This window comes from Eulemur rufifrons, chromosome 1, assembly GCF_041146395.1.
Source record: "Eulemur rufifrons isolate Redbay chromosome 1, OSU_ERuf_1, whole genome shotgun sequence".
Lineage (NCBI taxonomy): Eukaryota > Metazoa > Chordata > Mammalia > Primates > Lemuridae > Eulemur > Eulemur rufifrons.
The window spans coordinates 28,749,886-28,776,621 of NC_090983.1; positions in this window are offsets into that span (position 1 = coordinate 28,749,886).

Below are 26,736 nucleotides of genomic sequence, written 5' to 3' on the forward strand. Positions count from 1 at the left end.
AATTTGCATTTTCCTGGCTTGTTTGCAATTTTGAGCTTCTTTTTATATTTCTGTTGCCATTTGGCTTTTACTGTTCTGTGAGATGCTGATTCATATCTTTGTCACATTTGTATTGGGTCTTTACCTTGTCGATCTTAAGGAGACTCTGTACATTGCAGGTGTTGTGGCTTTTGTGAGAGCCAGTGAATAAGCGGAGCACATGTAAACTGCAGTAAGAATGCAGACTACATTTGCAGTCTTCCTACTGGGAATTCCTCATGAAACCCTCTGGGATAGCAGAGTTTTTGACTCACTGACCAAATGATGTTGCCATGGTCATCTTTGCACTACATTACTAGAAGAGCTTAAATAAAAATTATATAAAAATAGATGTTACAGCACTTTTGCTTCTCTACTCAATAGATCATCAGTATACCACCTGGGAGAATGTGCACTTGTTTAATTTCAAGAGGAGCGCATATTCTTCAATTCACGTCACTCTGATCTCACTCCTTGTAAGATAATAACACTTGCCTTAGTCTGGTGAACGATTACATGGACCTCTGTCTAGGTCATTTAGGATGCATAGCACCATTCTAAAATAATTCCTCTTTGATCACCATTTTTCTAAATGTTTTATTCTAACCCACACATTTCTCCCTGACTGGTGTGAGGGGAGTTAGAGGTGAGCTAGGAGAGGGACTGTTCAAGGTCACCCATCTCACATTCAATGCAGCAAGACAGCAATAAGTCCCAAAATTGCACAGATGAATAAGAAAGCAAGATTAGTCAGGAGTAAGGTTTAACCTATAAACTTGCTGGGACTGCACTACAAATCTGGTGCTGAGCGTTCTTGCAGCTAGATGAAAAAGGAAAAGTAATTGCCTATAAACTTCACAGTACTCACAAGTTAAATATTAATCTGTTGCTCTGAAAATAGTTCAAGTATCCCTATAACTTGACTAGTGATGAATTTTTTTTCCATAGGGCTATTCATGTCACAGAGGACATATGTTTCAGCCTTATTTTTTTCTTTACTTAAGAAGGGGGTGGGGATGCTGACCTGGGTCATCTCTTTGGTTTCTTCTGGCTCTTGTATCCTCTGACATTTTGTTTTATTTTTATAATTTTTTGTTTATCATATAACTTCCCAGGTATCAGCCAATATGACATTATGGGAATATTCTTCCTATCCCATCATTAATTATTTAGAATTTGGTAGAGCTAAGTATAAGGTACAAAATCAGAAGACCTCTCCCTAAAGATTATGTAGGTCTTTGTAAATACTTCTTGTAATCTATATCCCAGGCCTGGAGCTAGTAAAAAAAAAAGTTTTCATATCAAAATACTACATCCTCAATCATCATGATCTTTGGGTATAACCACCACTCATGATATAAATGAAATACTTTGCCCATAGTTGATACAGCCATTTGCTGAGTTGATGGTTTTAGGTGGAATAGCTCCAACAGTATTTTTTTTTATTATTTCAGCATATTATGGGGGTACATAAGTTTAGGTTTAGGTTACGTATATTGCCCTTTCCCCCCCCAACTCCCCAAGTCAGAGCTTCAAGCGTGTCCATCCCCCAGACAGTGAGCATCACACTCGTTATGTATGTATACGCCCATTCCCTCCCCCTCCCACATCTGCCCGACACCCGATTAATGTTATTCCTAAATGTGCTCTTAGGTGATGATCAGTGAAACCAATTTGATGGTGAGTACATATGGTGCTTATTTTTCCATCCTTGGGATATTTCACTTAGTAGAATGGGTTCCATCAGGGAAATGCAAATCAAAACCACAATGAGATATCACTTAACTCCAGTGAGAATAGCCTTTATCAAAAAGTCCCATAACAATAAATGTTGGCGTGGATGCGGAGAGACAGGAACACTCATACACTGCTGGTGGGACTGCAAACTAGTGCACCTCTGTGGAAAGCAATTTGGAGATACCTTAAACAGATACAAGTAGACCTACCATTTGATCCAGTATTTTTTAAATATTAATGAACTATATTTGGAGCAGTTTTAGATTTACAGAAAATTGAGCAGATGGTTCCCTTATTCTCCCTCATTTACAGTTTCTCCTATTATTAACATCTTGAATTAGTGCACTACATTTGTTACAATTGATCAGCCAATATTGATACATCATTTTTAATTGAAGTCCATGGCTCACTCTTTGTGTTGTATAGCTCTATGGGTTTTGCCAAATGCAGTGTCATGTATCCATCATTGCACTATAATATGAAATGGTTTCACTGCCCGTCTTTAGGTGGGATAGCTCCAGTAGTATTTTTATCACTTTTAATACCTCCTATGAGTCTATCTCATTAATGTTCAACAATAAAAATTATATAATGCATAAGTGCCCTCCAAATTTGGCCACATATTTTAATTTAGCACATGATCAGCATTTTCTTTCTTAGTTTAGGATATATGTTTTTGTGGAACCTCATTGTCATTTTCCATAGACAGTTATAAAATCTGGCAATTCCTCTGAAGTGCTCAATCCCATTATCAATGCATTATTCCAAAAGAGCACATGGTGACTTAGCACAACATTCTGATGTTACAACAAGATGTCTAATTAAACATTCAAGTTGTAGCACCTAAACAGTCCTTTCCTGGGTAATATTATACTGTTCCTAAATATTTGATGAATTCAGTAAAGTAAGTGAGCTAGTCCTTCACATTTTAAAGTGTTGTGGATTTATGCTCAGTAGGAAGTACTTCTGTCCCAGAAATATGGAAGCATGCAATTATTATGTTATTTCACCATCTGTCCCTTAAATTTATTAGGTATGCAAGAAAAGGATCTAATACTCAGACATCCAGACATGTCTTTTACTTCATGTTGTCATGATGTTTCCTGAGGTCTTAGGCATATTGGGCATCTGTTAGACAAATTATCAATTCTGGCCAGTGAACATATCCTCAGTGAACATGTTCATGTAAGCAAAGAGAGATATTTATATTTATTTACCTGTGATTATTCATTCAGTCAACAAATATTTATTGAGTCCCTATTATGTGATAGGTATTGGGCTAGATATAAGAACAAAAGAGTCTAGTGGTAAGACAAATGAGACAGATAAAAGTTAACAGGCAATTACAAGAGAAGATGAATGTACGTGAACATGGTATTTCAGAGCTCAAGGCTAGTCAAATCCTTGTTTTACAACTCATTTTACAACTGAGTAAGTTGAGGCTAAGCAAGGTTGCGTAGCCAATGAATAGAATAGCAGAGCCAGGAATGGCACTGACTCTTGGTTAAGCACCCTTCCCCTCACCCACTTTATTTATTTATTTATTTTGCTTAAATAACACTGTATTGTTCTGATAAATCTACAACATCTTTAATATTTTAATTTGTGCCAACTACATTCCTTGGGATGATTGAAGGAGAACAAAGATGCCTACAGAATTCTAGTGAAGTTTAATTTAATTTGCCTTGGATGAAATTGCAGCTAAAATTGTTAGCTGAAAGCCATACATAAAGAGGTATGGAAACCCAAGAGTATTGTTGTTGCTCTTTTCCAAGTTTGTTACAGATTAGAATTTCATCACTGGAGTTAAAAGCATTGGGGACATGTTGAATTACTTTTCTGATTGTATCTTCAAAATTTTTCAACAGCTGAGTTTATTTTAGACATTAATCTTTGAGGCTGTCTCAAGAAAACACAAAAATAAAATATTTTCCAAATAACAAGATCTTGTAACGAGTTCTGAGGGTCACCTTTGTTCGAATCTAGCTCAGAAAAGACAAATGAACCATTGAGCAATTGACCTGTATCTGTTAAAACTGACCAGATAATATATGTGTCTCCTTCCTCCTATCTCCTCATCTGAGTGATTCACACCAATGCAAATTCTGACCTACCTCTATTATTCAGTTTAAGAAGAGAAAGTATAAAAGATATATTAGTGCATGGTGTTGGATCAGTCACTGTCCTGATTTTATCTCTGCCTTTTCCATTCTTTTAAATTAGATTCTCCATTTTTCTCAAGGTTTCATGTTCCTTCATTTTTACCATGCAGCATCAATAATATCTCTACATTTGCAGCTAAGTCAGTCTGTAGAATATATCAACTATATTTTTAATGGTACACATGAAATTGCACTATAATATCCCAAAGGCAGAAGACTGATTCTATTAAATTACAAATAAATGTAGAATATTCAGGGATGCTGGAATTACAACAAATGGTACATCGTCTAACATATGGAACAGAATGTTTTCTTAATAGCTAAAAATTGCTTTTATTGTCTGAATATCATAAAGAGCTTTAAGTTGTGTTTAAAGTAAGCTAATAGAGTGGAACGCACATTTGGAAGGACATATTATATGCTAACCAGGTTCTAGGAAGCTTTTCCTCTTTGCAGGTTTCCCGCTTCTGAGGATTTGCCTTGACCCCTGGTGCATCTGAACCAGTGTACTAATGAGTTACAAAGATCTCAGAGTAACTCTTATTTGCCCTTTACAGTTTACAGCAGTACTTTCACATAATTATCTCATTTTGATCCTGTTTATCACCATGCAAGGGATTTTACCTATTATACATATGGTCCTTTATCTTCAGGGGACTAAGTAGGGAGGGAACAAACACTACTGAGTGCCTACTATAAGACTCATTGCTTAGAGCTCATCTTCAAAGAGTATTTTTACATCTTTTTGTTACCAGAAGACATAACTGTTATGAACTTGAAATACTTCCTGTGTTAATCAATAACAACTAATCAAATTGGGAATAATGAGAAAAATGGTAGGAAGAGAATGAAATAAACCTTCAGATTGTTGGAAAAGCAAAAGCAAAGTAACCCTAATTGTGGAAAACATTTATTTTTCCCAACAGAGGTCTGGGAATATCATTGCCTAAAGCTTTCCTTGTCTCCTGGTCATATTCATAGAGCACAACAATCTATTTCCATATTTGAGCAGATAACCAAACCATAGTGCTAGTAACAGACATTGTCACTATGGATGTCCTGCTTCTGTGCTCACCATGGGCCACTAACTGACAGTTCCCTCATAAGAGGTTTCCTGTATCTTTCTGCCTGGGGGCATCTGCTTATGCTGGGAGCTTGTGGAGCTAAAGAGTGGAGCAGACTGGAAGTGCTGGGGAGTGAATGCCCCCAGGAACGACCCTCCACCAAGGAGGGATGGTTCTCGTGGATCTTTTAGTCTGGGTCCTTTGAGAAGCAGACACCAAGAGTGGATTAACTGGACACACAGGGGAAATGCTGTATAAAACAGAAGAGGAAGGGAGGTCCAGAAGGGTGGGGGAGCTGTCAGGCCATGAGGCAAGTCTGACCTTGAGAGAAATAGATGAAGAGAAGCTTGTGTGGACGCATCCTACACCATGGTGCAGTCTACACTGTCAGCAAAGCTGTCAGCAAGCTTTGAGCCTAAGATGCCAAGGAAGGAGACCCATGTCTCCCAGGCACAGGTCTGCCTTAGTGTTCCAGCCCCATTCAGTCATTGGCAGGGCCCAGCCCAAAGCTGGAAGTGAATTTCAAGGCATGGACACTGGGCCCTCAGCCAATTCACTTACTGCTACAGTTGGTATGTGCGGCTCATTCTCACACCTGCCATAAAGGATGCAAACTCAGGAACTGTGAGGACAGGTCTGAGCTGTGTTCCACACAGTTCCTCAGTGGGTCCCCAGCAGGACTGAACCTCAGTTGTCCATTGCAGTGACCCATTTTCATTGGCTTTCCTTGTCTGACTTCTCCCTCTTTCACTGTGCTTCCTGGGGTTACCTCCCACACAAACTACTTGCACCTAGATCCTAGTCTCAGGATTGGCTTTTGGAAAAATGCAAACTATCATAATGTTTTTCAATGGCCTCTAGTCACTGGGGCTCTGCCTATCTCAAAACAGGTCCTTTCAATGTGGCTGATTTGGCTTGCCATTTTTATGTCAAAATGGGAATATTGAATCATCAAAACAATTGGTTACTACCTATTAGTGGGCCTCAAAGATGTCCCTACCTCTTCCCCACTCCTGAATCTGCCATCTTCCTGATTTCTCCATCCCTGACCTCCACCCAGACAGATCTGAATGGTCCTTAACAAGATGTTTCTTCAAAATCTTTGCTTAGAACTGTTCTTTCTACTGTAATAGCATGAGAAAGGTGTTAATTAGGGCCAGAACAATCAAGTCAAAATATTCACAGGAATATTCTATTTTATTTTTGCCAGACTCATATGACTGAGGTGTGTTTTGCCTGATGACAGGGCCATGGGTCAGTGTAGCAAGGACAGGAAGATTTGACTGCCACACTGGGCTCATCCCCTAAGCCTGGGGGATTACCTGCCTTTGCACTCTAGCAGAATAGATTGAGTTTTGAGTTTTAAATTCCTGCAGAACCACCGGTCAAGTGGTCAGGATAGGAGTTCCTGACTTCTCAGGTTGGCTCTCAAGATAGATTTGTGTTAAAGTTGCTATGGCAACGCGGGTGAGTGTGCTGCATTGTATACTGACCTATTAGGGGAGGTCGCGGGGAGGCCACAGCCAGGCATCTCTTGGGTTCTTGTTCTGCTATATCCAATGAGTTGAACAGAGCCGCACTGTGTTTTGTGCACTCCATTTTTGCATGTGGCTCTCCTTCTCCCTTCCCACAACTGCTGTTCTTGCCATAGTCAAGTATCCTCCTTCTAGGAGCGCCCTGAACCCTTTCTGAGATTTGTAGGTCTCTTGGTACTATAATCTGGATGACACAGTCACTGTGGCCCTCTTGGGAAGGGCCCAATCCTAACTTCCTTCTATTTACTTTTGTCAATTTTAACCTCAAATTATGATGGGAGAGGGTAACATTTATGGTACTGGCAAGGTTTTATTGGTCAAATGAACAAATGACAATACCCATCACCATGATTTTCACAGAAGTACAGTTGTCCTTTGGTATCCATGGAGGACTGGTGCCAGGACCCCGAGGATACCAAAATCCATGGATGCTCAAGTCCCTGATATAAAACAGCGTAGTATTTGCATATAACATATACACATCCTCCTGTGTACTTTAAATCATCTCTAAATTACTTATAATTGCAAATGCTGTGTAACTAGTTGTCATACTTCATTGTTTTTATTTGTATTGTTTATTATTTGTATTGTATTTTTATATATATTTTTTCAATCCATAATTGGTTGAAACTGCCTGTTTGGAGAGCCAACTATAAATACATTTCAACACCAAAAATTATGAAGAATGTTATCTCAGGGTAAAGAAAAATTGTTCCTAAGAAAAACCGTTTTGTCACTTTTACTAATGTTTATATATTTTTAATTTTTTCACATAGCAATACTGGTCTGAGAACTGGTATTTGGGATCTACTAATATGAAATAGAATTATTGATGAACATTTATTAGGCACTTACTGTGTGCCAGGCACTGCACTATTGCTTTATAAGTATTATCTCATTTAATGCGCACACTAACACGTGAGGTAAGCACTGTTATTGTTTCTGTTTTACAGGTGAATAAACTGAGGCAATAAAGATAAGTAGCTTATTCACGATTATCCAGCCAGTGAGGAGCAAAGCCAAGATTCAAACTCCGCACTTGAACTCCAAAACCTATGTTTTTAATCCCTATAATTTCCTGCAGCGGTTCTCAAAGTGTGATCTGAGAACCAGCAGCATCAGCATTACCTCGGATTGTCGAAAATGCAAATCCTTGGGTCTCACTCCAGACCTCCTAGATCAGAAACAAGGTTGGGGCCGCTAATCTGTGTTTTAACAAGACCTCCAGGGAATTTTGAAGCATGATAATCTTCCTAAGTTATGCAACACTAACATACCATGTGTTTTTCTACTTATTGTACATCTCTTTGTAAAAATATTGTATATTCCTTATGGATGGGACAGAGTCAGGTTCTTGGACTTTCTCTGTAGTATGGGTCATATTGTGGACCTCCATAAAACACTTATTACATTGAAAGGGACATGCTACCATATGTCCTGAATGACTTGCGTTCAACTGTGTCTAAAGATGAGATGCTAGAGTAGAGAACTTTTTGAGATTCTTTCCACCTCTGGCACCCTAATACTGTTCCTGTCTCTCGTTGCATGTGTTTGTGATAATCAGGAATTCCACGAGTATAAAACTAATATAGCATTTTGCTTGCATGTGCGATAATCATTAAAAACACAGCATGAATGATAGCAACACATGGCATTTAAAAATAAGCTTTTCAATTATGCCAGGAGACACCGAGCTCATTTTGTTTTGCTACGGAGTGTGTAATATTGGTAAGTAAAGGTTTGAAGAGTGGCGTTCTCTGGAATATATTAGAAACATCTCCTTTTCCTGCACACAACGTTTGGTGCTGCACCTATCTCACAGGTGCAGAGCAACGAGACAATTTTCTAAAGTTGCTTTTAAAGAAAAGTCCTCTAGAAATACACAGTATTATTATAATTAGGTATTTTATAGCACAGAAACCTTACAATCCCACAACTGAATTACATTTCACATGATGGACTCTGGCTATTACATATGATTGAGCACAAATAATATGCTTTGGAAAGTATCAAGGCTTGTAATTATAAAAAGAATTTGAAGTGCATGGGCACTCTGCAATTTCTTATCAAAGGTTTAATTGAAGACTTCCTTTATTTCGCTATCTCAAGGATGGCATTATGTGCCCATCACTCAAAGAGAGAGATAAACAAATTTGATGCTCATTTTAAATCTCTCTGCCAATAACAACATCCTTACCCATCAGGCCAAGTTCTTATACAGAATTTGTTAGATTACTAAGATTTAATAATGCGTATTTACAGAGATCCAAAGGGTACTTTACTATTAATACTGCATTCCAGATATTTTTATTATCCTTCACTAAACATAATTAGCAATATACGCTCAAAATATTCTTCCCAGCTATAGTTTCTCTAATAAATTTTTTTGCATAGGCTATGACTACATGGAATAATGTGCTAAGAAAATTACTTTTTATTGAAATCACCAGTCATTTCAAGAAAAAAATTAATAAAATAAACAATTTTGTCAGCTGATATCTTTGTTTTATTTCTGTGTCTTTGACTTTTGGATACAAATTATAGAATTAGCTCTGCTGATTCTGAGTTATAGAATCCACTCAATGTGATTTAAACAAAGCAGAGGATTTTGTTATAAAGTCTCTGAATATCTTCCTAAGGAAGTGATCAGTCTTCAAGAGTGGAAGACTGGGCAGAGGAGTGGAGGTAGACTCCCCTGCCTTTAGACACATGGGCTTTTGCTTATGTTGCATGACTTCTTCATCCTCCCTTCTCTCTTCAAAGTGCCTTTCTCAGATTCCCCTAATGCATTTCACCAAATAGGTTGCCTCAGGGCTGCCACCAGCCCACACGGCACTTACATGTCAATTAGAAATAGGTTTCCTTCCTTGATACACTTTGATTCCATCAGTCAGAAAATTGTCATAATATATTGATTTTGTAGCAACAAGACTCTTCACTGCTAGAAAAATGTCAAAATGAACATAAAAAAATTCTAACAATGACAATGTGAATGGTTCCCCCATAGATGTGATGTCCCAGTGCAGTACACAACCTGCTCTACTGTGCAGTGCCCTGGCTGTCACTAGCCCTCGATTCAAATCAGAAGCAGAAAAGGAAGGAAAACCAGGAGAGAGCTTGTTACTGACTGAGTGTGAGTCGGACTAGCACCCTGGATGTGCATGTAGAGAAGCTGGGTGTGGTCAGGTACAAACATGACTGCCAGATGGGATGACCAACCATCATAGTTTGCTTGGGACTGAGGGATTTTGGGGGTGGGGGTAAAAGCTAAAACCAGGAAAGTTTGAGGCAAACCAGGCAAGTCGGTCACTCTACAGCGAGGGTCAGCCTTACACAGTGGGCACCACTCTCAACAAGAAGTGTGAGCAGACACCCAAAGGTGGCAGAAAGTGTGAGAAGACACCCAAAGGTGTCAAAAAGAAGACACTGTACATCATATGAATTACTGTTTGGATTTGAATTATAATAGCTAGTTTGTTATTTTGACATTGTAGAGGCTTATCCCTGCAGTAATTTTATTCCATTTGGCCTTACAATGCTATCATAAAATATCATGGTAATCTTTATTTGGGTATACTAGGCTATATATCACAGTGCTATTTCTTTTCTGTTCAAATTCTATTCCAGCAAAGGAATTATTGTTCTATATTAAATTTGGGTTTTTTCTAGTCTTGACATTTTGCTTAGGTTAATGTTACCATTGTTTTCCCTTTGTAAGTTTTTGAGATATTCTGTTTAAAAAAATACTTTCAAGAGAAAAAATGTGTATTTGTGAACTGGATTGCATAATTTGTTATAGTTTTCTGTGAGGATGGTTATTTATACATGACATCTAGCTAAATAATAAAACATTTATTTTCTTAAATTAATGTTTCCATCCATTCTGGTGTTTGACACGTGGGAGACAAAAGAGGTGGGGCAGGGCTCCTTGCTGTGTTGAAGGGCAAGGAAAGAGAAGGGTTATCCGTGTAGACCTATTTCTCAACAAAAAGCAACTGAATTCAGATTTATAATTTCTATCTTTTGCACAAAACAAATCCAAAGAGAAGCAACAATGAAATTTCTTACTTTCAATGAAAATTGCCTTCAAATTATATTTTAAAACCCATAACCCACTTCAAGTCTAGTTGGAAGAGGACTTATAAGAAATCTGAAATACCTACTGAGAAATGTAACTGACCTGATATTTGATTTTAGAAAGAGAAAATACATTTGATAATTGAAACAAGAGTCCAAAATGTACTTCAATCCCTGTAGAGGGACAAGGTAAGTCACTGAGAGGGAGGTGAGTAGAGACTGAGAGAAAGGAGAAGGGAGAAAGAGCGATGGGGCAAAGTGGGAGGAAGAAATGGGAGGGACAGGTGAAGAGAACAGAGAAGAGAGCAAAGATCCACTGAGGATGTTCTGACATGGGAGCCCTTTTGTTGTTTTATTATAGAAGCAGCTCAGCAAAACTGGCTGTGAAATAAGACAGAGATAGAGCCAGTCTCATTTCCACCAAGCATTGGCTGTGTGACCAACTTCTTTCTCTTCTCTGAGCTTCAATTACTCCATGTATAAAATGAAGATGATGATATTTACCCTGTGCGGCTGCTGTGGGGATTGGACACGTCATGTTTGAAGGTCTTGGCAACAGAATTGTTGCTCCGTAAGTAAATTATTTTATTGCTGTCATGCTTTATTTTATTATTTTTTTTTTACTTTTAGAGAGTTAACCTTACCTTTGAAATGATAATTATATGATGACCTGTTGCTTTTTCAAATTTTGCATAATTCAATTATTTATGGCAGCTAGATGACCTGCTAGGTACTAAAGATATAAACATAGAATATTGTCCCCAACTTCAAGATCTCAGAATCCTAGTACAAGGAAAGAAGTACACAAATAGAAGTGTGTTCTAGGCACAAGAGGTCAACTGGCTATAGTGGCTTGGAGAAGGCTTCTTCAAGCCCTAAGATGAAACTTAACCATGTTTTTCAAACTTTCATGGGCACACAAATCACCTGCAATCTTGTTACAATGTTAATTTCAAGTCAGTAGTCTCGAGTGAGTCCTGAGCTTCTGGGCTCCTAAGAAGCCCAAGATGATGGCAAGGTTGCTGGTCAGCAGGCCACACACTGAACAGCGAACAGAGAAGTGGTTCTTAACCATATCAGCACATCGATATCACCCAGGGAGCATTTTAAAACAATTACTGATTCTCAGTTCCTACTTCTGAAATAGCTTGATTTCATTGGTTTAGGGAGAGGCCCAGACATTCCCAGGTCTAAAAGGCTCCTCAGGTGATTCTAATGCAGCCACAACACCACTGCCTCAAGGATGATCTGGGACTTGCCAGGAAACTTTGCAAAGGAGGCTCTTTGCAGAAAGGAAGAACAGCTTGTGGGGAAAACATGGACGTGTGGATCCAAAATGGTGCATTTAGGGAAGCTGCATGTTATTCAGTGTGATATTATGGCTGGAGCAAAGGATGGGGGTGGTGGTGAGAGATGAGATTGGGTGGGCAAATTAAATATTGGTCTTTTTTTTTAAAAGTTTTATAGTGGTAAAATAAACATAACATGAAGTTTACAATTATAACCATTTTTAAATGTACAATTCAGTGGCATTAAGTACATTCACAATGTCAGATAACTGTCACCACTACCTGCTTCCACAACTTTTTCATCACCCCAAACAGAAACTGTAATCATTAAACAAGAACTCTGTGTCTCTCCACCCTCTAACCCCTGTTAATCTCTGTTTTACTCTCCGTCTCTATGAATTTGCCTATCTTAGATACCTCGTATAGGTAAAATCATACAATATTTGTCCTTTTGTGTCTGGCTTTTTTACTTAGCATAAGTTTTTATTTATTTATTTATTTTTTACTTAGCAGAAGTTTTTAAAGTTTTGTCCATATTATAGCATATATAAGAACTTCATTCCCTTCTACAGCTGAATAATATCCTATTGTGTGGATATACCACATTTTATTTATCCATTCATCTAGTAATGGACACTTGGGTTATTTTCACCTTTGGTCTCTTGTGACTATGCTGCTAGGAACATGCAATCCTAGTTATAGATCAGAATAACACGTAAATTTTAAAAAATTACTGCTCCCTGGGCCTTACCTTAGGCCAACCAAACTAGACTCACTGGGGATGAAGTTTAAACATATTGTTGTGGTTTTGAACATCCCCAAGTAATTCAGTTGTGCAGCCAGAAATATGAACTGCTGATTTACATAAGGCTAATTGAATCCAAGTTCCAGGTGCAATTCCTCTAAGGGTTAATGTCTTTAGGATGTAGTGTACAGGACAATCATTTGGAGGGCTTGTTAAGAGGGCCCGAATCCAGTCCCTAGATGGGAGAGTCTGATAGGCTTTTGGAATCCTGGTGTAGGTAGCCTGGATCTCCACTTAGAGGAACACTGTCTTCAGGACTATTTAGCTTGACACAGAGAATCTGCACATCTTTTTTACATTCCAGTAACCATTATACCTGATTCTGGCCAGTTGAAATACCAGCTGTACAATGCTTGATATTAGAGTAATACACACACCAGAGGAGAAGACTCCTGGGGTTCCTTCTCCCACTTCACTCATTTTTGAGTTCTGTCCCTTATTGTATGAATCAGTCCTGGTATGAAGAATTTTACATCTAGATTGTATCTACTAGTAACTTTCCAAAAAAGATGTGTTAAGATGATTAAACATCAGTGTTTTCTTTGTCTCTGACCCTAACATTCTATGTTGTGTTTGTGTCAGAAATGCATATAGCATGATGACCTTCATCAAATTGTGCCTGGATTCATTTAGCTGATGTTTATTTTGTAAGATAATATTTCAGACAATAATATTTTAACTCTGAAGCATATTTAGCTGTTTTTGAATTGAAATATTTCTTTCTATGTGTTTTGTTTTTTCCAGTCACACTTTCAGGAGTGTTGATCAATTATTCCACACCTAGATGCCCACATAATGTAGTGACAATGCATTTTTCACATTCTCATATTCACTACAATAAAAAAAGCTTTCAAACTCATCCAACCCTCTGCTGTGTTACTGCATGGCAGGGTTATTGGTATTTGATGTGTCAGACATGAGGAAAATTCTCTGGCTTTCCCAGGCATGGACTGAAATGCACTTCACTTAAGTGTAAAATTATGAAGGATGTAATTTTGTACTCAAACTTCGATTACAATGATTCTTTCAATTAATGTGCCCTGTTTCTTGTTGGCTTAGGCCCTTAAATCTGACATTCTTCTCCTTCCATAAGAGAACAAATAAAATTTTGCCTAAATACAACCTGGAGAGAAAAAAGGAGTTGGCAGTTTTATTATTCTTTCTTATTTTTATTACCATCTAAGTTTAACTCCTGTATTCTGACAGCTTTTAAAAAAGTGCTCACAAGACTTTGCTGTATTCCAAGAATGACAGGTTCACAGAGGAATTTTGTCAAAGTTGGGTCATACAAGCACGTGTCCTTTCTAAGGACCTCCTGGAGCAGACGTAGAAAGGTAGTGACCTGACTACTCTGATGGGTGAGTACAGAGTGACACAGCCCTCTCCCTTTGGTCCCTGAAGTCAAGATCCCCTATGTTCTGGGTCTCGGGGTCCAGTCTTAGGCTGAGAATATGTCACAGCTCTTATATGCTCCTGACTAGGGTCAAAACAGCTTTAAAGTTGAGATATGTAGGTAGGTTATCCAGTCATATTTTGGGATTAGAATCAAGCCCCCAAAATTAACAACCTCTGAATGAATCTGGTCCTCTTAGAGGGTCTTCTGAGCAAATATCATCAAGATGAAGATGGGACCCCAAAATCATCTCTTCAGAGGAATGATGAATGACTTATGGATGTTTAATCTAGAGGGAAAAAAGATTCAGTAGGGGACCTGCGAGCTGTCTTCAAGGGTGTGTGGGAATGCCAGGTTTTGCTTTACATGTGACGAGGAATCACTCTGACTCTCTGGATCATGACAGTGTCCTCAACACCTCGAGCTGTTTTGTTATTATTCAGAAATGGGTCTGGTCTGTGGGTGTGAGGACTACGGTTGCCATTCAGCCCTTTTCCTGGAGTTCAGCCAGCAGCCTGGACCCAGCTACAGCATCATTGTCCTGGCATTTGGTTTTGAACAATAGCATTCTGTAAAAGTATTATAGTTTAAAGCAAGAGGAAAGATCTTCGTTTCTTTTCTCTTTTCTAGTGGGAGCTTCCTGTCAAAGCAATAAATGATGAAAAAATTATTAAATTTTAAACTAATAAAACCATAGAAAACATATCTGCCCAGTGGGGAATGCCAGCAAAAGTCTCAGTCAAGGCCTAGCTCACTATCCCAGCAAGTCTCCAACAGACCCAGTGACCTTTCATAGGAGCCTCTGCAGTCCCTGGGGTGCCATGCTTGTCAAATTATTGCCACTTGGTGAACATAATGAATGATACAACAAAATAAATTATTTAAGTAGTATTAATAGAACAAAAAGCACTGTACATTTCTGTGGATACAACATTTTTACTGGAATAAGCAATTTCTTGAGCAGCAACTAATGCTAATGGGAAGGCACCTTAACTGCATGTCATTCTGCGTGTTTGTCTGATTCTCAGGTTCAAAGACACTCTTGTATGGCCTGAGACTTTGCTGGACTCCGAGTGTTAGCCTGCAGGGTGCATGTGCTCACAAACCAACTAACCTCCTTTTGTCTCTGTTAGAACTTTCTCATGCAAGCTTAACATGTTGCATTTCATGAGTAATATCCTTGAGGATATGATTATGACTTGTTGTGGTCTTCTTGTCACTTGGGCAGAAGCCTGCAAAGGGATAGGATCTTAATAGATTCACTTCTATTCCAAGTCAGGCTTTCAGTGTTGCAGTTCCAAACGGCAGAACATTTCATTTCCTCAGAGGAGCACTACTAATCCTCAGAAGAGTACTAGTAATCAGACTCGTAACAAAATGGCTTATACACCAGAATATTAATTTCCATGAAAATTCAAACCACCTCCTCAGACTGGATAGTCATTTTCTCAGATCACACATCCTATCTCATTAGGCAAATCTACATGGGAAGGCACTTGATAATCAGAGGGTCACTTTTGTGATTATGTCATCAAAGCAGAATGATGTTTATGATTAATGGCATCAGGCAATAATAGCCAACATGTACTGAGTGCTTACGATATATTAGGCACATCCTACAGGCTTTACTCATTATCAGCTTCTGTAGTCCTGCGTTAGGCAGCGTTCTAAATGTTTTTACATACTAACTTATCTCATTATCCAGGAGGTCAGTATTATTACCATCATTCCCATTTTACAGATGAGAAAACAACCCCAGAAGGGTAAAGAATTTGCTTGAAGTCACTAGCAAGTGGTGGAATTGGGATTTGAACACAGGCTTAATCCCTATTTTTACCCAATAGACTCCCTCTGCTGCTTGGGGATCTAATGCACTTTCACACACTGATCAATGAGCCTCTCCTCCCAGATGACTAACAAGAACTCAAAACGTTGCCTCTCACACTCATTTTCTGGGTTTTTAAGCTGCTGATGCCACAGTGTTGACACGTTTTCTTAGAAAATGTTAACACCGTTGACTAGTTGATGCCAAGACCTGATCTTGCTGCTTTTAACCTGGGCCATAGCTCTCAAGTTGCCTTTTCCATGTAGCTGATCTCACCCATCATGTGCTGATTTAATCAGTCTACCTCTCAGAGTCCTGGGGATGCCACTCCCACAGTATGGCCCACGTTGTGTCACCTACAGTTTTGTTCACAGGTGCTATGAGAACATGCATGCAATGAAACACATTGATTAAAGATCAGAAGGGAAGAGACAGAATAGGGAAGATGTGATGAACAAAATCATAATATTCCTCTTAATATATAGTCCTGGACTCTTTGCTAATATGATTGGTAAATGCAGCTTTCTTTTAATTTAATGTTTTCTGGGCACCATGCTCAGCAGACATGGCTAGCAAGAAGCAGGTATTAAAACCTGAGAACTATCTAAGAGGTGGAAAAAGAAATGGGGGTATGAACCATATGTAAGCCAAAGAGATAGTTTGCAACTATCCCTTCACTTCTCTGAGAAAAAAATAGCAAATAGCGATGGAGTAGGCACTTGCAGTGACAGAATTTTGTCAGTACCAATTGGTGGAGTGTGTCCCATTTGCTTGTCAACGCACTTTTTGATAACCAGAGTCTGTAGCTGTGCCCACACAATGGCAAGCAAACAGCTCATTCCAACCATCTCAATATTTATTATAACATGTGAAAAACAGGGAATCAGCAATGTCTTTCCCATATTTTATCAGAAGGTTTTGACATGATGAAGACAATATCTGAATCTATATTTTGTGACTTTAATGGCTTTTATGCATTAAGTGTTCCATTTGGATGGTTCCATAGCAAGCTGAACTTTGCTTATTTCTGGCATTATTTTGCAATTAGTATGATACTTAACTATAGCTAGATGTTTTAAGTAGTTAAAAGTGAATGATAAAAGACAGCTAATATGAACACAGTTAAACCACCTAAATATCCCTTTTGGGAGGAGAAATGACTATATTGCAAATCAGAATATCATGCTTCAGAAAGAATTTTCTATTAAATATATGTTAATAGAACAATTGGCTAACAGTACAGAAAAGAATTAACTGGAGTCCAGCAATGATATTTAGCCAATATATTCTTACTGGTTGCTATCAAGTTCTGATTTGTTGGGCTCTATTCTGATTAGTGAGTATCTTGTTCTTGTTGATTGATTCCTGCCAATTGTTAAATATTTTGATTGATTTCTGAAGCAATTGTTGAATATTTTCAGTATCATCTTTACTTAAAGCTATACTTTAATACCATAGAGTCAAAAACTCCAAATCATCAGAGGATTTAATAAAACAAAACTTTTCCTAGCAATAAAAGGACATACTGGGAGGCCAGGTGTGGTGGCTCACACCTGTAATCCTAGCACTTTGGGAGGCTGGGGCGGAAGGATTGCTTGAGGCCAGGAGTTCAAGGCCAGGAGTTCGAAGTCAGGAGTTCAAGGCCAGCCTGGGCCACATAGGGAGACCCTGTCTCTATAAAAAAAAAAAAAAAAAATTAGCCAGGTATGGTATTTCACAACTGTACTCCTACCTATTTGGGAGGCTGAGGTAGGAGGATTGCTTGAGCTCAGGAGTTTGAGGTTACAGTGTGCTATGATCACGCCACTGCACTCCAGCCTGGTGACAGAGTGAAATTCTGTCCCTAAAAAAAATTTGTAAGGGTATATTCATATATTCAAATAATGTGATAGAGTACATACCAAAAATAAAGTCACAGAGTGGGAAATAAGCTGCAAACTTAAAATTAAAGCTTATTTATAATAGTAAACACATAAATTTACAATGTGCCAGACACTGTTTTAAGCACTTTACATATATTAACACATTTCATTGTCACAGCAACTCTGTGAGATGGGTACTATTATTATCACCATTCTACAGGTGAGAAAATTGAGGCACAGCGATTGCATAACTTGCCCAGTTTACTACCTAATAAGGGGCACAGACTGAATTCAACTCCACGAGTTTGACTCCAGAGTTATGCTTTCAACCCCTATTCTCTACTGTCTCTATTACAAAAATATGTAAAAATGCACACAAAAATATAAGTTAATATGATAAATTTTCAAAAGGATGAACAGTTAGTACATGAAGAAATAAATTCAATAAATAATTATATAAAAACCACATTTGCTGAAATTAGAGAGGTAGGAATTAAAAGTCATTCATGACTTTCTCACATTAGCAAAAATGCGTAAGTGTGAGAAAGCTCAATGTTATAGGGGTTACGGGAAGGCAGACATGCTTTCAATGGCTGTTGGCAAATTGAAGCTTTCTGGAGAAAAAAAGTGGAAGTAGGTTATAAGAGCTTCTGAATGATAGCTCTTTTCTCTTTCATGCAGGAATTCCAGTTTAGGAAGAATACCTCAAAGAAAATAAACTAAGGAAGAAATTAATGACTCTTACAAAGATCTTTGTATTGTTGGTGTATTAATGGTGGAAATTTGATAATAACTCAAATGCACTACAAAAGGGAAAGAACTAAACAAGCTATGGTATGTTAAGAACCTAGAACATCAAACAGGTATTAAAAATAAGAAGGATGTGACTTTTATGCATATGTAGAAATACATGAGTAGCAAAAATGAACTTGAAAATAAAATAGACCCCAAGATAATACATGCACTGACAGCAACCATGGAAAAACATGTTTGTCTAATTTGTTTAAAGCCTGGAAAAAAGGGATGGATATAAGAATTGATTCTTTATTAGTATGTGTTTGCCTCTTTATTAATCTCATGTTACATAGATTCTCATTGTAACTCGCTCTCTCATGTATGAAAAAACAGGTGAACGAAATAAAGGAGCACATTTCAGAAATGGATCAGTTTTATGGAAACGAAATCACTCATGTATCTTCAACATGATCCTGTATGGAGCTGCCTGGGAACCCCATCTGAAAGCAAACACGAGGATAAGGCACACAAGGAAAACAAAAGGAGAAGTAAATGCATGTAAGGTCAGGAAAAATAGTCTGAGCATTCATCATACTTGGCTGCAACATACATGCAAGAACAACCCCACCCAAAACGAGTCACAAATGGTCTGCCAAATGAAAAAGTAAAATAGCAGCATATGCTGGAGATTTTGCTATTTTTATGATATGCAGAGAGACATTTTCTTTCATATATTCCCTTCTTTTACACTGCTGAGAATCCAGCCTGCCATGTGCTGTGATTTCTTTCAGACTTTTTCTGGGCAAATTTTCGACTTTCTTCTCACCCTGCATAGTGATCTTCAGAATCCAGGCTGAATGTGTCTGTTTGATATTTCAAAAATACACTTGGTTCACCAGAGCCTCTATTTCCATTTAATTTCCCCCACCTTCTCACCACCACCACCATTTACCATTTACTGGATATTCTACATATAGTCACATTTTCTTCAGTTGGTATCATTATGAATATTAAAAATAGAGTTTTGAAAGAAAACACATATACTTCTCTGTACTGTGCATTTATCCAAGAAGTACAACACTGCATATTTTCTCAAATGCAACCCCGTTTTCATCTTGCCAGCAATTTGGCAGTTCTCAAAAGGTTACTGCTCTGAATTTGTTTTCTTTGTAATCTTGCAGTCCATTTGTTCTGCCTTAATGCTGAAAATCCATGTACGATCTCAACCTCCATATGCCATACACCAGTCGATTTACCCTTTTCTTCAAAATTTTCTTCTATGCTAACATGAGAAAAAGAATATGTTTCATGATTTGTTAAAATGGCGTCTGGGCTAAATGTTCAAGGTTAAAATCTAGGGGATCTCGAACCTTAGGTAGGACTTAATTACCTGATATGCCTCTAAAGGCTGATTTTTTGGAAAGTAAAAATATCTTTCCAAATATCTAAGACACGTTTTAAAAAATTCTTAGCCCTGAAAAGAAAGATGCAGTCGATCTACCAGGCCTGTTAGTCACCTTGCCCTGAAGGTAATTCTACCCGTATTTTAATAACCATGTAAAAGAGAATGATTATAAGGTCATAAGCCAAAACCAAGAAAGTGAGAGTCAGTCCTACATACAAAATAATGGGGAGATGAGCATTTAAGTGAAAAGTAAACTGTGGCCATTTCCTATGCATTTATGCACTGAGATCTCCCATGTGTTCAACTTGATCCCGGGTTCTGTGGGGCCAACAGATTTATTAAGGCAAGTTCCCCAACCTCAAGAGATTTCTTTCTAACTGGAAGAGGTAGGATTAACACTCTCAAAATAGTTAGACAACAATAAATGCTAAACCACGTAGCTCAAAAGGCATTTAGGGAAAGGAGAGAGCTGCCGGGCTGAAGTAGGGAAGTTTCACAGAGGAAACAGGGTATAAGGTGGGCAGTAGAGGATTGGAAGGAAAGAAATGAGCAAAGAAGGGATGAGAGGAAGATGGCTGAAGTGCATCGCAGTGGTGTACCAGGTAGAGGAACCACATGGGCACAAGCCCAAGGAAAGAAGGTATAAGGTGAATGTAGGGAATGGGCCCAGCTGGCTTGAAGACCTAGGTAGGGAGTGTGGCTGGGTGAGGATGGATGACGGAGGTCTGGACTCAATGTGGCAGGCACCAGGGAGTCAGTGGGGCTTACTAAGAGAGGACGGTGCTCTAGGAAGAACAGTATGGTACTGGCTGGGTGGGTGGTGAATGCAGAAGTTGAGGCTAGAGAGATACTCCCCTCACTCTTGAGGGTATGAGTTCAAAGCATGCTGTTTTCTTGGAGAAAGAGAACAAAGGGGAAGCTTGAGAAATGCTTCAAAGAGTGTAAGAGAAAACTTGATGGAATCTTTAGTTCATGGTGGTTACATCTAGGGAATTGGGTTGGGGAGTGGATGGTATTGGGGGACTTTAATCTTATACTCTTATATATTTCAGGAAAACTTTATATATAAACATGTACATATATACATATGCATAGATACTATTTTTAAGCAAAGGTCATGCATTCATTTTATAGCAGATGAAAAAGTGTAATCCTAAGATTTATGAAGGACTTCAAAAAATAATGACACCACTGACAAATGGGTTGACTGTGGAAGGAAGCTGGCCTTGTTTCTGGTAGGTGTGCAAGCGTGTCCACACACACACACACAAACACGAACACATACTCCTCTAGGCCGGATGTGCACAATCTGCAAATCTTCATTCAACTACTCTCCGTTTCCTGGATCCTACGCTTTGTAGACCTGGAGCTGTTTTGCCTCTTGCCCCCCTTTCATGATGTCTCTGTCATTCTGTCTCTGATTCCTCTATGCCAGAAAGATCTGGCTTTTGCTGCTGCTTCTCAGTTGTCAGTGTCTACGTGAAGATATTCTGCTGAGTCTTTCTCTGGTTTCCTCAGTCTAAAGTCACCACTGTCCTTTGCATCTAACTAGAGGCATGTGGGCTACTCTGCGATCCATCTGCCACACTTGTTCAACTCCATGGACTTGACTTGCACTCAAAAGCGATCCAGTGCTGGTGGGTCAGCTTGATGCCAGGACTTTGTTGACTGCAACTTGGTGTGGATTAATGTTCAGGGAGCTCACATTCACTAACAGGCAATCAGGCCTTCCAACAGATTTCATAATTTATAGAAGAGATGGCCCTGCCCCTAAAATATACAGCGGTGGCATCATACATATGAATTAAGAGGCTGCAAACTAAATCAAGTCCCAGAACCTTCAGAGGCTGCATACATGCCAGCCAGTCAGTGGGAGCTTTGTGACACAAACAGGAAACAGTGAAGAGTCAGGGATTTATTTATCTGGACTTGAACACATGGCTTTGCATTAAGAAAGCTCTGGGGAGAATACACCACATTTTATGGGAATGGACATAGAAGTGGAGGAAAAAAGTGGTTGGAAGTGGTGATTTGGCCCATGATAATCATGGAAGAGACATTGTTTCCTTAAAATAATGTTAAAGACCTTAATGTGTGACCACAATAAATGTGCATTGGATGACAAGATACAGCCTCATGTGTGTTACTTCTACAAACTTTGCGTTTGGAACTATCAGTTATACAACCCCTCAAAAGGATTTTTTTCCTGAAAGTTCTGAAATTTTGGGGAGAAATAATGTGCCTACAATATACCAGAATTTTATTTAATGCTTTCTTTCACCAAAGCATGTAAAAATAATTAAACTAGAAAAAAATTCCAAGAGTTTTAAAAATTTTTAAAAATCTATATAAATTTGTAAGACAAGTAGAATTTGGGATTTTCCAAAAAAGAAGCCTTGAAGTAAAGCAAAATCGATAGATTTTGAATGACTAATGAATGTATTTTTTGTCCTAATCTTAAGTATTTTGGCACCTTAAAAAAATTTTTTTAAGTAGGATGAAAAATATATGTTCATAGTATTTATAAGATTTTTGGTAAAATCAGAATATTTAAGAAAATTCTTTTGGTAGTTTTATAGTTTGCAAATAATTTTGTCTTCAAATAATTATTGATATTGCAGGAAATTCCAGCCACTATGCCCACTACTAAACACTAGAGAAGACATAAATAGGTCCTGCCCTCTTAGAGCAGATGTCCCAGTGCGAGAGACAGAAATAAAAAGGAAACAAATACATTTGATGATGATAGAATGTGACACTTCATGTGAAGGCAATAAACAGGGTGCTTTTGAGACAGTTCAGGAAGGGGGAGGGAGTGATCAGGGAGGACTTCTCTGAGGTGGTGATACTAGGCTATGATTTAAAGGATGCAAATGAGCCAGCAACATCCAGGTGAAAGGAAGTGCATTCCAGGCAGAAGGAACAGCCAGTTGAAGGAATAAAGAGAGGCCATTGTGCCTGGGGCTGGAGGTAGTGGAAGAAGGACAGGAATGGAGGCCCTGGCCAGCTTTCGTGGGACCTTTGGGGCCATAAGTAATTTGGGTTTTGTTCTACATGCAAAAGCCATAGGAAGGTTATGAGCAGGAGAATGATCTCATCTGATGTACATGATTCCGTTTACGTTTTTAAGAGATCACTTTGGCTTCTTGAGGCAAATGGGCTGCAGAGGAGGTTACCGGGGCAGGCCGAGTGAGGGAGCATGGCAGCTTGACGCACTGTGTGGTAGGAGAAGTAGAAGTGCTTGGGTATGTTTGCAGGTAAAACTTACAGGCCTTGGATATAGACTGGCAGCTAGAAGAGAAGAATCAACGTGACCCCTAGGATTTGGGCTTTAGTAATGGTGGGTAGTGGTGCGATTTCCTGGGATGGGAAACCTGATGGAGGAACATGCTTCAGGGAGGAGGAGGAGGAGGATCATCCGCTCTGTGTTCAATCTAGATTGAGATTCCTATTTAACCTCCAAGGGAAGACATTAAACAAGCAGTTAAATACAGACTTCATAGAAGTCTGTGTTTGAAATACAAATTTGGAGACCATCAGCATGTGGATTTAAAGCCAAAGGTCAGAATAAGTTCACCTAGGGACAGGGGGTAGATGGACAAGAGGACTTCAAGTACTCTGAAGAAGTAAAGGTATGCAGAGAAAGCTCCAGAAAAGGGGTAGACTGGAAGATAGAAAACTATAAATGTATGGTGTTGTGGAAACAAGGAGGAAAGTGATTATCTATACGACATGCTGCTGAGAATTCAAGCCAGATGAAGTCAGAGAAATAGTCATTGAATTTGGTAACCCGGAACAAAACAATTTCAGTGAAGGACCAAGCCAGATTGAAGATAAGTGAAGACTGAATGAGAGATAAAGATAAAGATGCAGCTTGTGCAGCAACTCATTTGAGGAGTTTGGGTAAAAAGAAAAACAGGGAAATAGGAAGTAGCAGGACGGGGAATGTGAGGTCACAGACGCTGCATTTTTTATTTTTATTTTTTGTATTTTTTAAGATGGTACATAGTCAATAGAGAATTGGTTAAATAAATTATGATATTTAAATGACCATAAATTTGTGACCATCATTAGGTCATATTTAAATTCTGACCCCGACAGTGAGGGGTGGGGTGGCAGAGATGCCGAACAGCTGAGGAGGGGCCGTGGGAGCCTTGCGTTTCATCTGAACTGGAGAATTTAAAAGAGGGAAGGAAGAGAAATGGTTTGGAAGTTTTCCACAATGGGGATAAAAGACCTAATGAGTGGCATGTGAGGGGAAAAAGGGACAATAGCCTCCACGTTAGGGGACTGTAGGGGAAGCACCGTTCCCAGGGGAGAGTAAGGCAAAAAGGTCACAGGAGCACGGAGAAGAGTTTGCGAGCGCAGAGGCGTGTCCCCAGCGGGCAGGCACCCCAGAGCACACGGTGATGTGTAACTGATAGACATCCCTTACCTTCTTTAACCTCATTTCTTTCTCACCCTGCCAAACATCCACACCCTTGCACCTGGAGCTAAGGCTCTTATCTTCCGACCTGGATCCCCGGCTCACGGCTTACTCAGAGATGGGCCAAGTGGAGGCGAGCCACGGCTCCCTCTCGGTTTCTGTGGGTTGGAGGGCATTACTTAGCAGCTCCGAGTGTTCTGGGTGGTGACAGAGTACAGCCCCGGGGAAAAGAGATTCCATGCTAGCCACGTAAGGCAAGGCTTATGCCGACTAATTGTAGTCAGAAGTGGAGCACACCATCATCCTCACACGCAAGCAGGCATAGCAAACCTGCCCTGCGCGCCTGGGCCTCTGCCCTCGCACAGAGATAACGCTCGTTGGTGGTGTAGACAGCAAACGGGATGGGAGTGGAATTGGAAATGACGAAAGAGAAGAAATGATGTCAAATAATTGATCTCTAATTCTAAAACCAGAAAGAAGAAAAAAGGAAGAACCAGATCACCTTTTCTGTAGTGAAATCCATAGGTTGTAAGGCTTCAAGCTGGGCATGAGGGTGTCTGCCTTCAAAGGGAAGGACCTTGGGAGGTCATTATAGGATGCCCCGGTCTTTTGCACACAGATCCCAGGAGCCTGAGGCCTGAGGAAGTTTGCCAGAGGACCCTCAAGCACCAGGTTCCAGCCATTGAGGAATTTATTTTGGAGAGTTTGAGGGCTGAGTGAACTAAGCAGTCCTCAGAGCTAACACTCTCCGCCTGAGGCAGTGTGAGAACTAGGAAGCCTTTTAAAACTTACCACTTCTTCCTCCTCTTTCTATGCCCCCAAACTCTGCAACTCTAGTAAAACTCCCAGAGACCTTAATACCAAGCCACTAACTGCTTCATCACGTACTTCATTAACTTGCATATATCTTCAACTTGAGTAAATCAAGCAACTTTGCTCACTCTCTCAGAGTTTCTAGCTGTAGATACTAGCTATATTCTCTAGTATACAAAGTTCTGAGTTCAGTTTCTTTCTGGGCCATCTGGCTTTCTTCTCTTTCATGGTCAAGGACTCACCTTTAACTTTGGCCAACTCTAAACAACTTTAAGCCCAAGTAGAACCACATCACAGAGTCTAGTTCATCATTGGTGTTCAACAAGAGCTGTTTTCCTTTCTCCACTACCATATTGTCACCAGCCTTGGGAGATTCCTATGAGTACAGTCCTGGCAGTTCCCTTGCCCCATATTCTTTCCATCCCTCATAATATTGCAAATAGATATACAGAGGTGGCTGAAGTTTTCTTTTCTTCCTCTCTTAGAAAGTAAGCAGCTAAAGCTAGAGACATCAGAGAATTGGACTATAATAATAAAATATAAAACATATGGGTAAGTCAAGGGTGAAGTGCTGACTCATAAGCACAAGTTAGAACTGAAAATATCTAAGCAATTATTGAGGGCAGATTTGGTTGAGGTAAGCCTGTAGGGTAGATTTGACACTGAATGGTGTGGCACTTGATGGCTTAGGGAGAAGTGTGCTCTCTATCAGTCAGAACATGTTGGGAATGAGGAGAGAAGGGACCATGCAGGACTGGACTTTTGCCACAGGCTCAAAAAAGATGCAGGAACACCCTTGCCCTTGGGATACTCATAAGAGGATGCCTCATGTTGTTTTGGTTTCTATGGGCACCTCCGGTCCTCCAATGATGGGACTTGGTACAACCAACTATGTGAAGGATTAAATGTCAGAATCTCAACTTGTTAGGGATTTGTCATGTCAATTTTCTCACCCATGGGCCAGGAGAAAGTGTGTCTTTAAACAAGAGAGTGACATGATTGTCCTAGGAAATTGGTTATCTTCCAGGACACACAAGGTCTTTCTCCTTAGTTTTGTCACTTCCATCAGGCAGAATGATTTTTTAAAAAATAAAACACAGTGCAATTTAATGCAAGGAAATTGAGCCTTGTTTCCTTACAAGTTACTGAGCCATCTATTGCAGCGCTTGTCTCAAGAGGCTGCTGGGCAGCTTTGAGGAAGCTGATAAGCCTTGCTGATCACAGCCACCGGCTACAGGACTAGTCTTGGCCCAGCGGAAGGCTGCTCTGAAGACATGCTGCCTGAAAAACATCTTCTCCCCCTCCCAGAGCATGTAAAAATCCTAATTGCTTACTATTCATTTTCTTTTCTGTAGGTTTATTCTCTTTGATTTGGCAAAACTAAAAAGTCATTGAGATGACCATGATTTTCCTTGGGAGAATATATGGGCAGAAGGCATGTGTGTTGATTTCTGTTTGGAATATGCAGTAAACACAGCCTCTAACACAAGGACTCTAAATTAGGTCGTTGAATCTTAAAATCATGTGATTCCCATCACAATCAGCTAGAGCCCTACTTGTGCATCTATCACCAGGTAGTAGCAGAATAGA